Genomic DNA, 13,122 nt, shown 5'->3' on the forward strand with positions numbered 1-13,122 from the left:
GAGTGTTCTATAACTGGATTATCCTGATGGCTGCACGATTGTATGAATTTACTAAAACTCGTTGAAACGTGCGCTTACGGTGGGTGGGCTTTTATGCCAAATGATACCTTGATGGAGCTGTTAGGAAAATCACGGGTGCTTTGAATGCCTCCATAGCTGGACGGTACAGGAGAAAGTTCTCCTTATACTTCTCAACTGTGGCTTTATTATATTGGAAAAGGGTCTGAACGTCTCTTAAAGCCAGACTGTTACGTAACCTGGCCACTGCCCCCTTTTCCGTGACTATGGACAGAACATCAGTGTCTATCTATCTGCCTGCTGGTCTGCTTCGTGGTCCTGAAAGACCACACGCTACCAACTGGCATGCAGGGCCTTGCTGACCATTGCCCCGCTCACTCAGCAGCCCGGACGCCAGGGCGGAAAGATTTCCCTTGAAGCCCTTTCTATACTGTTGCCTACTGCTGTTCAGCAGACAGGAGGCAGGGTCCTTTCCATGCTGCCCAAATCAGCAGCAATTGTAAAAAAGAAAATAGCAGACTGGTATAATAAGTTTGTGGGCTTTCGCTCCCCCAAATAACTCATTGGGCGTTAGAAGTGCAGAGCAATTATGATATGTTCAACCTGGTAACCTAAAATCATACATCTATTCAAAGCTAATGATCAAGGTAGACAGAATTTTGAGAAGAACAATTGCCATTTTCCTTCATACTCATTCGCGTAATGAAGGAATGTGCCTTAGACATCTGCACATTGTCCTGCTCCTCTTCCAAATAGTACCCTGAAACTGCGCTCAGTGCGTAACAAGTCCTGGATAAATACTTGTTGGTTTGAATGATTCCTCGCCCCGTTGACTATGGCCAGATTAGAATTGATGAGACAATTTCCATAAGGCTGGAAAGGAACACCATGTACCCCCGTGGTCCCGGTAATTTGACGGATGCTGATGGGTTTTATAATGATTCCTTTCAAACCTCCAACCTCCAGAACCTCTCAAATCCAAACCAGAAAACAAAGTTTTTAAAGCGGAACAATATTTTAGCTCTCGTCAGCTCATGCCAAAACGGCAAACCAAATCCAAGTAGGTGAAAGTTATTATAACTCAGAATTCCATGAAAGTCAATTGCGGTTCTGCTAATGTTTAAAACAGACAAGTGTGACATTCAAATTTTTGTTTGTTAAAAAAACAACAACAACAACAACAATGGCACCAGAGTTTCCATGTAGTTTGAAATCCTGATTCAAAAAAGCCCAAGTATACATGGCTAAGTCTTTGGCAAAATGCACAGGAGACAAACTGAAATGAACAATAAGGCACAACTGGGGATGACATTTGTGCTATTTTTTTTTTAACTTTTCCGAGTATTTCTTCTAAAAACCCATTCCTGGCTTCCCCGTACACACATATTAGATAAAGGGAGAGTAACAAAGATGGCCCCCGTCCAGCCCACTCAGCGGCCTAACGTGAAAGTGATTCCTGGGCTTCATCTACCAAGATCGTCAGTGAGGAAACACGCAGCAAAGGGCCCTCTCTCGCTAGCAGTGAAGACAGCCTGTTAGGGAGAACTTTCTCCATGAAAGGCTTTAAGCCACAGAAGCATTGTCTCTGGAGATGAGGAATGTGGGCCAGAAAGAGGCAAGAGCCACCTACTCGCTACAGTTATTCCCCCCGAATTGAGGAAAGTCAGGCTCAAAGTCCCTTATTCTCAAAATAAATGATGCGGAGAGCGAGCTGGCGATGGCATGTCTCACCACACACCTGTGGTTTGTTTCTATTGCCTTTCTTCGGTATTTACTAAAAGTTGGCTATGTGCCCAATGCACGTGTAACTCACTGAATTCTGAACGTATCTCCCTTTTGGCTGTGTCCAACTCTCAGTGCTTTGAAAGGTCCTTGAGGAGTAGAATTGAGCCTTTCTATCTTTGTTGCCTTGGCCTCCAGCCCAGGGTCTGGCAGAAAGTATGCATTCAATTAATGTTAGTTGAATGGATGGATGGGTGGGCCGGTAGATAGGTGGGTGGAGAGATAGGTGGGTGGGCGGATGGGTGGTAGATGGATAGATGGATGGATGAAGAGAATAGACCAATCAGTCAATAAGTTTCCCCACTTTTGAGATCCTACATATCAAGGTGTCCTGGTATACAACTCTTACATAAACACATGGCATTATCATTAAGTTCCAGACATCCATCTGTTTTGATGATACACACGGCAGGAACACGCAGGGGGGAAAAAAAGCCCCTTGCTTCACTGATGCCACATGTAGAAAGATCTTTGCCAAGTGTACTATTTATCACCTGAAAACTACTCTTCCTGATATCTTATTCCATTTATAGATTCTGGCTCTGGAGTGTAAGATTCTATTTTTTGAATTAAAATGTGATAAGAGACATTTCAGTTCCCAGAGTCTCTTCTCCGTCTGTAGGTCAGAAGTTATTGGCTGGAGTCCCAGCATCTCCCTTGAGCTATTGCTTCTGCTGACCAAACCTCCTTAGCCTTTAAACCAAATGATATCATAATCATTATGGTGCATTGTTCTAACAGTTGACGTTCATCTACGTATGCACAGGTATCTTTGAATTTCCCCCTGCTTATCGAACTCGCAAACAGGTGAGCAAGTTTTAATCTGTATTGTGAGTGCCTCGAAGAGGGGTTCTGATGATGATCCTAATGAAAACTGCACTGGCATTTGCTGAACTGACTACTGGTAACTACATGGTTGTTGCATATTAGATAATGTGATATATAATCACTGACAGAACAATGCCTCCTAGAGACACTGTACTTCTTTAACAGAAAAAAAAAAAAAACTATGACCATAAATTCTATTCATTAAGCACCCACCAAACTCCAGGTGGTCTCACACCAAACGCAGGGTTCTTACACACATTAGCTTCTTCATTTCCCATTAGAGTCGTAGGAAGTAAGGAATGTTATTTCCGTTCGACTGATGAAATGACTGAATCTCAGAGAAACAAAGAGCATTGCTCAAGGATCTAGGTGTGAGTGGTGAGGGAGGACTTAAACCTGGGTCGAGCCTGCGTGTTTTCTATTCTCCCACTTGGGTTAGGCAGTTCTAAGAAAACCGTATTTCTCTTGCTCATTTCTTTTGCTTATGACACAGGATATTGTGGTATTGCTCATGTACTAAAAACCATGCTCAGAGTTCTTGTGGTTTTGAGTTGAAAAAAACAAAAAACAAACAAGATCAGATGTGAAGATTTACTTCGACTTTAGTACAGTGTAACCTCAAAAGAAAAAAAAAAAAAACCCTTAATCTTTCAAGTTCCAATTTCCACAACATGCATATTCACACAGCTTCTGAAGTGACTAGGGAGAATGAGTCTAGTTGATTACCTCCAGAGCAGTAAGTCGTGTCCCCAGTTACAAGACTGGAGGGACGGTGAGACAGGACGTCACAGCCCTTGACAATCTTTGCTTATATTTGAGTGCCCTCAATGTGAATTCGGGGCACATTTACAGCACCTCTGTTTGGTTTTTCTTTTACGTAGTTTTTAACACAGTGGCAAATTGGAAGTGACTGCCAGCCGGCTGAAATCTACAGCTAATCGGAAAGGTCAAACAGCCTCCTTTGTTCGACATACGCTGTCCCTCCCCATTCCTTCGCAGTCTGTGCAGTGTGACCCAGCGAGGAACATGTCTGCTCTTGTCCCCCGTGTGTTGCATTGACGCCGAGGTGCTGAGATGCCCCCGGGCTCATCGAAGGCCGGCCTGTCTCATGTTTCATCATTGGCCCAATAGGCACAGAGCTTGTGGTTTACCGTCTATCTCTGCGAGCACTCAAGGCCAAGGCAGACTGCCCAAGACTGAGAACAAAAGAACACCCAGTTGCCCAACGCTTTAAGACACTCTAGCCAGCCTCCTCCTCCCCAGGTAGTGCGCATGTGTCTCCCCACCCAACACATGCAAACTCTTCCTCCCCCTTCTCCCTTCACATCTGTACCCCCTCAGCCCCACCTTTTCCATAGTCATTCAGAAATTTTAAACCTAAACTATAGCAAGCGATTTCTTCCTTGATGAATCGCCCCTTCTCCACTCCACCCTATAACCTGGCCTCTGAGGTAATTTCCTAATTCTTTTAGACAAGACAGTTTACTCTTGATGAGGATTAAAGGTTATTTTTAACCTGAACCACACACGAGGAAATGATGCAATAATTTCTTTGAGCTGGCTGAATGGTTCCTCTTTTTCTTTTTGGTCCGTGAATCAAGATGATTCTGAACTTGAAGTTGTTTCTGGCCTTTGTGAGTAATTTCATAATCGCAGAAGAAAGTCCACCACTCCCAATTTAAAGGGCTTGCGAGCAGCGATGGTTTCCTAAATGACTGGCATTTTTGTCAGATGTAGACCCCGGGGTTAAAACTCAGAGTGATTTTATTTTATTTTTTAATTTTTTTTAATGTTTATTTATTTATTTATGAGAGATAGGTAGAGAGCGAGCGGGGGAGAGGCAGAGAGAGAGAGAGAGAGAGAGGGAGGGAGACAGGATCCCAAGCAGGTTCCGTGCCATCAGCACAGAGCCCCATGAGGGGCTTGAACCCACGAACCGTGAGATCATGACCTGAGCTGAAATCAAGAGTTAGATGCTTAACCAACTGAGCCACCCAGGCTCCCAAAACTCAGAGTGCTTTTTAGGCCAGCATACACACGCACCCTCCCGGTCCCTTTCACAAAGCCTGCTCCAATTTGAAAGAAAGGTGGTTAACTCTGCCACCTGGGGCTATTCTGATAGGCATCAAGTTGTCCGCCGTCCCTCCAATCTCTTGTCTAGACCTTCTAGACAGAAGGTAGACATTTCTCAATCGATCACTATTTTTAAACTGTTTGTGCATTCAAGGCCGTATGTTTATATCAGGGTTTCTCAACCTCAGGACTGTTGAAATGTGGGGTCAGGTCATTCTTTGTCGTGGAGCTGCTTATGCACATGATAGGACTCTTAGCATCGCTGGGCTCCCTCTACCTGCCAGATGCTGGCGGCACCCTCTCCAAAGTCACAACCACCGAAAATATCTCCAGACATTGCCAAGTGTCCTCCAGGGAAGCAGAATTGGTTGAGAAACACTGGCCTTTCTGTTGGTTTCAATTACAAGTTCCTTTTGGACCGGAACTCACCGAATTTGTACAGACTTCACCACAGGAAGGTGTGGAGAGAAAGCTGTTGAATGATGATCACAGTCACCAAAAATGTATCGAGGATTTTTGGCTCCCGTTTAAAGAGGACTGACAATTTCAACAGATGATCAAGTAAACAGTAGATAATTTGTCTTATTCAGCCTTCTGTTCTAATCAATAGGATTAAAATGGCAACACTTAGCTCTCTTTTTATGAACCACCGGGAGGAATTAAAAATCTTTAAGAAAGAACTCATCTCCTCATAATTAAACTGCTCCCACAAAATAAGGTAGGAGGCAGGTAGAGTGAAACCACGCACAGCAGTGTGAGCGAGCGAATGGCAAGCCTCAGAAAAAGGAGTCTGCGCCTGGATAAACATTCCTTTGCAATTACTGTTCTGCGAGGCAGGGACTGAGGGCGGCACCCCATCCCCTCGTGAGAGCTGGCCCTCATAAACTACATCCAGTATCTTTCATGGCTGGAAAGCAAAAGATAGATATGAACTCATATGTCATTATAACTGCTGTGTTTTTCATCCATTCAAGTGGCATTAAACTGCTGGGTTTGGAAAAGACAAGTTTCTAAACGGTCTCTTTCCAGCCCTCTCTCGGGGCAAAAGAACAAAACCTTTTATCAGTTAATCTGATGGATGACATGGGGTTATTTTTATTCTGTTCACAAGAGACAAGGCATGTAGGTCCCCCCGTTCTTACATGCATTGGTTAATAATTCAATTAAACAAATATTTATGGAAATCATGGGCAAAGCAGTTTGATAGCCACCAGTGACTACAGTGGAAATGAAGATCTGCCCTCTGAGTTTACATTCTGTTTCTCTAACAATTGGCTGTATATTTTTATTATATTCCCATACATACTTGGCATTGTATACTTTAAGGGCCGATCCAGCGGATTCAAACGTCTGAGTGCCCATAGGTGATGGGTCATCCAGAAGGAGTTTATGGACACATGGCTTTTGACATAAGGGTGGGTATTCAAAACAATATTAATGGTGAGAGGGTTTTTTTTTTCCTGATTAGAAAATTAATACATGTTGCTGTTTTTAAATTTTTTTTTCAACGTTTGTTTATTTTTGGGACAGAGAGAGACAGAGCATGAACGGGGGAGGGGCAGAGAGAGAGGGAGACACAGAATCAGAAACAGGCTCCAGGCTCTGAGCCATCAGCCCAGAGCCTGACGCGGGGCTCGAACTCACGGACGGCGAGATCGTGACCTGGCTGAAGTCGGACGCTTAACCGACTGCGCCACCCAGGCGCCCCTACATGTTGCCGTTTTTAAAATAAAATCCAGAAAACAAAGAAAAGTTCAAGGGGAAGATGGTCTCCCATAAGCAGTGGAAGGTCATAGCAAAGGCATAGGACCCAGCATGCTGGGGACAGCAAAACCTGTGTGGGATCCTAAGGAGCCACCCAGGATCATGGGGTGGGGGCCTGAATGTCAGATCTAATTAAGAAGACAATAGGGAGCCACTGATGGTTGTATGTTCTGGGCATCCTCGTGACAGAGTCAAGGTGCCCGTGAGGTCCTAGTGGTTCTGCTCAATTGTCACATGTGGAGCCAGAGGATATAAGGTATGCATTAACCTGTCCAAGGTCATGTAGCCAGTAGATGGGAGGACGGGCAGTCCCAAACCCCATGTCCCTCACACAAAGTAGGAATTGAGTGCAACAAGACAAGGGCTGTGATTTAAAGCATCATGTGTCTAGCTGGGGCAGATACACCTTTGACCCAGGGGAATGTATCAAAAGATTCCGTAGGCACAGAAAAAGGATCTTACTTACTTTGTAGATAAAAGACCAGCTGACAGCCCAGAGACATCTACGCAGAGCAGGTACCCTTGGGTGGAGGGCACCTTCCCTGACTGTCGGGTACCCAGAATGATATACCACTGCCAAGTTACCACCTGAATGAAGTCAGGGGCTTTGGAGCTTTGAGCGGCTTCCCTTTGGCGCTTTTCATGGGGAGTTCATGCCACTGACCCATAGCAATCGTTCTGGACTATCTATCTGGTTAAGAGCCAGCCTGCTCACCAGGTATGATGGCTGGAGCCCCCAATACATTCCCGAGACACTCCGGGATGCATTCCCAGCTTTCCCATGCCCCTGGTAGATCCAGAAGTCATGCCAAGACAGGACAACATATCAAAGGGAGATTCATGAATGTGAACAGGGGTTGACAATGTCAGATGCTACAGAAAGGGCATAGTGCACAAGGCAACTGGTTTTGACTCTTCCGGAAATCTTTGAGGAAGCACTTCTGAATGGTAGTGGGGGGGGAAGCTGGGTTGTTTAGGGTTACAGAGGGGAAGAAACATGACTAGATAAATACATTGGGTATGATCTGCTCCTTCTAGAAGTATGTCGGTGAGGAGGAGAAGAAAAGTGAGCCATGGTAGTGATCAAGAGGGTTTATTCAGGACCAGGTGGGAGTCAAACTCTTCTCCTTCAACAGCGTCCAACGAATGCTTTCTCTGTGCCTCGCAGATGCCAGGCGATATCCAAGGCCTGGAGAGACAGCCACAAATACTGACAAAATTCCTGTCCCCGTGGGGCTTATATTTGGGGAAAGGGGGAGGAAGGCAGGGCACAAACACCAAAAAGTGAAAAGAAACACATAGATATAAATAAGGTAATTCCATACAGGGATGTGGAGTGTCAGCGATATATTAATGAAAAAAAAAAGAGATTGGTATGATAAGACCATGACAGGCTGAGTTTGGGGAACGGGGTGGTCAGACAAGGACCCCCTAAGGAGGTAACGCTTGAGTGGAAGCTTCAGGAGTGAGAAAGAACCGCCGTGGAATTTCTGACAGAGGGACAGCAAGTTCAGGGTCCCTGTGGCAGGCACCAGCTCAAGGGACAAAGGGGCCAGTGTGGTAAAGCACAGAGAGCCAGGGAGATAGAAGGAAAGGGGAGGCAGCCAACAGATTACCACACGCCTGCGACCACAGAAGCAAGTTTGGGTTTAGTTCTAATTGCGATGTGAAACCACTGGGGGTGTTGAAGCAGGAAAAGCTAAGTGATCTTTTTTTCTAATTATTATTTTAAGATCATATATATCTTTTTAAAAGCCACTCTTGGCTACAGAGCAGAGAATAAATTCTAGGGCCAGGAGTGGAAGTTGCCGGCGTCTGTTGCGGGGGGGTCTAGTGGGAGACCAATGGTGGCTTGGACCAAAGTAGCAGCAGGGAAAAGGTGAGTGTGTCACAAACACAGAGCCCACAGCACTTGCTGATGGACTGCATCCGGGGAGGGGTGGAAAGGGGCAAACTCAGGGAGAGCCCTTGGGTCTCCACCCAAGTACCTACGTGAATGGCAGTGCTATTTCCTGAGCTGGGAAGACTGGAGGAGGAATCTGGAGGGAGTAGAGACTAACAGTCTCAGTGCTGGATAAGTCAAGTCAACTGTAAGACGTCTGAATCCCAGAAGAGATCTAAAGGAGAAAGTTGGGAGAAATCAGGCCAGGGATACAGATTTTGGAGTCATCAGTCTATGGATGTTAAAAAAAGAAAGAAAGAAAGAAAGAAAGAAAGAAAGAAAGAAAGAAAGAAAGCAAGCAAGCAGTTGGATTAAACATAGAATTACCACAGGATCCAGCCATCCCACTCCCAGGTATAGACCCCCGATAATTGGAAGTAAAACTCGTACACAAATATTCACAGCAAGACTACTGAAAACAGCCAAATGGTGGAAACAACCCAAATGGCCACCAACAGCTGGATGGATAAATGAAATGTGGAATAACCACACGACGGAATACTATTCAGCCGCGGAAAGGAAGGAAGCCTTAATACGTGCTACAAAGTGGATCGTGAACCTTGAAAACATTACGCTAGGCGAATGGTTCCATTTATACAAGAACATCCACGATAAGCAAATCCAGAGACAGAAGGCAGACGAGCAGTTGCCAGGGGTTAAGAAAGGAGCAAATGGGCAGTGGCCGCTGAATGGGTACAGAGTTTTCTCTTGGGGTGACGGAGGATGTTTTGGGACCAGACAGAGGTGGCAGTTGCACCATAATGTGAATGTAGTAAATGCCACTAAACTGCACGCTTCAAAAGGGTGGAATTTATGTTCGTGGGTATTTTACCACGCCAAAACACACATACATACATAACAAACATAGGCAAGGGGATTGGACGAGGTGACCTCCGGATCAGGCAGAGACGGACAAGACAGCCCTGGACTGAGCCCCAAGCATGTGAGAATTTAAGAGGTCAGCCGGAAGAGGGATAGTCAGCAAAGAAGGTTCGAAGGCACAAACCGTGACACCTGGGGAAAACCAAAGATGCTGCTGTCCTAGAACCCAAAGGGAAATCGGTTGCAAGGAGAGTCAAGTGACCATCTGTGTCAAAGAGTGACTTCGTGTGCGGTTCGGGGGGGACACTGCCACATTCGCCTGCTCCGTGGCAGAACCATTTTGCACTCTGATCAGCACTGCGTCAGAGTGCTCCCGTCCGCCCTGCAATGGAGTACTGTTGCCAGACCAGCGTACCGTCCTCCCTGAGGCGGAAATAGATCCCAGGGTAGATTTCACCTGCAACTCCTCTGAGAGTGAGGCTGAACATCATTACAGACATCCAGGGGCCATCCGTCTCTCCTCCATCGAGGGCTACCTGAGCCCGGTCTTCTCCCATTTTCTGTTGAGCTGAGAGTCTTCTCACTCTTGATTTCTAGGAGCTCTTGAAGTATCAGGGAGCTGGTCTTTTGTATCACCCCCTCTCTTGAAGCTCTTCTTTCTTCGCTACCTTGAAAGTATTCTCTTCTAGGTGTTCTTTCGTCTCCAGGGTCTCATGTGAGCCTTTGGGATGCTTTCCCCTGGGTACGTGGGGTTCTCCCTGACTCGGCATTTCACATGTTAGCGCCCCCAACCCTTCGTCTCCAGCAATCTCACTTCACTACATGCCCTTCTCGGGCATCCCCCCCTTCCATCACTGCCTCCGCCATGATTCTGATCACAACTGTGTGCTGAACTCTCCCTAAACGATGTGCAGCAGGGTATTAACAAAGGACTTCTCAATGCTCAGGGCGGGCTGAGACCCCACAGCGGAGAACAAGGTGTGTTAGGCACCCAAGCATTCGAAAGAGAGGGGCTAGACCATCCATGCAGACCTTACAGAGGATGACCCAAAACACCACACAGGGGCCTGGCCTTATCATGAGGGTCTTTACCAGAGCCTTGAGCGTTGCTCCTTAGTTCTTTGCAGAGGCATGGCTCTTTCCCACTGCCCTCAAACCAAGCAGAAGGCTTTAAGAGAATCTTCTGGAGAGCCTGGCTGGTGTCTTATGGAATTGAGGGGACACAGGATTAGCTGACTTGTGTTGGAAAAGCTCTAAAGGTGAAAGGCTGGCTTGCTGCCATGGCCCCAAGTGGGGAGAGGAGCCCTTTTGTCAATGCTGTTCCCGGTGGTGGCACCCCCCAGTTAATGGTCATTTTCTCCCTGTTGGTCACGGAAATTGGAACAAAATTTTGAAAGTGTTGGAAGGGCATAATTGTTGCTTCTGCACAGTGAAGGAAACAATCAACAAAACTAAAAGGCAGCCTATGGAATAGGAGAAGATATTTACAAATGACATATCTGATAAAGGGTCAGTATCCAAAATCTATAAAGAACAGGGGCACCTGGGTGGCTCCATCGGTTAAGCATCTGACTTCAGCTCAGGTCATGATCTCATGGCTTGTGAGTTCAAGCCCCATGTGGGGCTCTGGGCCGACAGCTTAGAGCCTGGAGCCTGTTTTGGATTCTGTGTCTCTCTCTCTCTGCCCCTCCCCTGCTTGTTCTCAATCTCTCTCTCTCTCTCTCTCTCTCTCTCTCTCTCTCTCTCTCTCAAAGATAACCATTAAAAATATTTTTTTTTTAAATTTTTTTTTTTCAACGTTTATTTATTTTTGGGACAGAGAGAGACAGAGCATGAACGGGGGATGGGCAGAGAGAGAGGGAGACACAGAATCAGAAACAGGCTCCAGGCTCCGAGCCATCAGCCCAGAGCCCGACGCGGGGCTCGAACTCACGGACCGCAAGATCGTGACCTGGCTGAAGTCGGACGCCCAACCGACTGCGCCACCCAGGCGCCCCTAAAAATATTTTTAAAAAAAAGAACTTATCAAACTCAACACCCCAAAAACAAATAATCCAGTTTAAAAATGGGCAGAAGACATAATTAGACATTTTTCCAAAGAAGACATCCAGATGGCCAACAGACACATGAAAAGATGTTCAATATCACTCATCATCAGGGAAATACAAATCAAAGCCACAATGAGATACCACCTCACACCTGTCAGAATGACTAAAATTAACAACACAGGAAACAACAGATGTCGGCAAGGATGTGAAGAAAGGGGAACCCTCTTGCACTGTTGGTGGGAATTAAAACCGAAGCAGCCCAGCCACTCTGGAAAACAAAAAGTTAAAAACAGAACTACTCCATGACCCAGCAATTGCACTACTAGGAATTTACCCAAAAGATGCAAAAATACAGATTAGAAGGGGCACATGCACCCCAGTGTTTCTAGCAGCATTTTCAATAATGGCCAGACTATGGAGAGAGCCCAAATGTCCATCAACTGTTGAATGGATAAAGACGATGTGAGATATATGTACACACACATACGTACATGCAATGGAATATTACTCAGCCATTAAAAAGAATGAAATCTTGCCATTTGTAACAACGTGGATGGAACTAGAGCATATTATGCTAAGTGAAATAAGTCAGAGAAAGACATATGCCATATAATTTCACTCATATGTGGAATTTAAGAAAAAAATAGATGAACATATGGAAAGGGAAAAAAAGAGAGGGAAGCAAAACACAAGAGACTTTTCATGATATGGAAAAACTAACAAACCGAGGACTGATAGAGGGGAGGTGGGCGGAGGATGGGCTAAATGGGGGATGGGCATTAAGGAGGGTCCTTGTCATGATGAGCACTGGGTGTTGTATGTAAATGATGAATTACTAAAGTCTATTCCCAAAACCAATATTACACTGTCTGTTAACTAACTAGAATTTAAGCACAAATTCGAAGAAAAACCCCGCAAATTTAATACAATTTAATTTTTGAAACTAGAAGGGCATAATTATTGACTCTCCAGGAAGCCGAGAGGCAGACCTAACATGGTAACAGCAGAAGAGAGGAAATGCCAAACAGGCAGAATTTGGAAACTCATGGAGAACCGGCCCTGTGCATTCATGGAAAACGTCCTTATAAATAAAGTTTTTACAAAAGCTAAACACAGAAAAAATTCACACGATGTTGTTGCATAGTATTCACTTCAGATTTTCTTAAATCACTTGAATTTGGATCTTAGTTTCAGAAAATGAAGCTGCTTCAAGACAGGAAAAAAATAAAAATGAGGCATTATTTTAGAGTGGTCAAGAGCTCTGGCTGGGGCGTCACACAGACCTGGGTTGGAAGTCCTGCTCCGTCATTTATTAGTTGTGAAACTTGAAGCAAATCGCTCAACTTCTCTGAGCCTCAATTTCCTCCTGTACAAAGCAAACATGATACCCGACACGGCTGTTACCAGAAGTAAATGGGATATTGCAAATGACACCCTTAGCACGGTGTCTGGTGTTCAGTCACTGGTTCCGACCCATCACGAGTGACACCCATCACTCGTCATCAGGGAGATGCAAATCAGAACCACATTGAGATATCACCTCACACCTGCTAGGATGGCTCTTATGAAAAAGACAAGGGATAACAAATGTCGGTGAGGGTGTGGAGAAAAGGGAATGCTCGTGCACTGCTGGTGGGAATGTAAACTGGCAAAGCCATAATGGAAAAAAGTATGGAGGTTCCTCACAAAACTGAAACCAGAACTACCATAAACATTCAGCAACCCCACTTGTGGGAAAATCAGGACCTCAAAGAGATATCTGCACTCTCATGTTCATTGCAACTTTTCACAACAGCCAAGATGTAGAAACAACTCAAATGCCCTTTGACAGACGAAGAGATAAAG

At 45.3% G+C, this 13,122-nt stretch overlaps 1 protein-coding gene across 16 annotated transcripts in view; it reads right to left on the reverse strand.

Moving 5' to 3' along the window:
* LOC125147929 (vegetative cell wall protein gp1-like) overlaps positions 1-13,122 on the reverse strand; it is a 102,739-nt gene that overhangs the window by 76,182 nt on the left and 13,435 nt on the right. Inside the window, exons 4-5 of one of the 16 annotated variants that reach the window (XM_047825430.1) lie at positions 8,458-8,582; positions 6,440-7,654 (exon numbers count right to left, since the gene is read on the reverse strand). The exons of 11 other annotated variants lie outside the window; for them this stretch is intronic. The gene's annotated coding sequence lies outside the window, so the exon portion shown is untranslated. Of the gene's footprint in view, positions 1-6,439; positions 8,583-11,492; positions 11,546-11,874; positions 12,644-13,122 lie in introns of those variants that run through there. 4 more of the 16 variants (XM_047825429.1, XM_047825423.1, XM_047825438.1 and 1 more) reach the window with 4 other exon arrangements.

The sequence above is a fragment of the Prionailurus viverrinus genome, chromosome D2 (assembly GCF_022837055.1).
Source record: "Prionailurus viverrinus isolate Anna chromosome D2, UM_Priviv_1.0, whole genome shotgun sequence".
Classification (NCBI taxonomy): domain Eukaryota; kingdom Metazoa; phylum Chordata; class Mammalia; order Carnivora; family Felidae; genus Prionailurus; species Prionailurus viverrinus.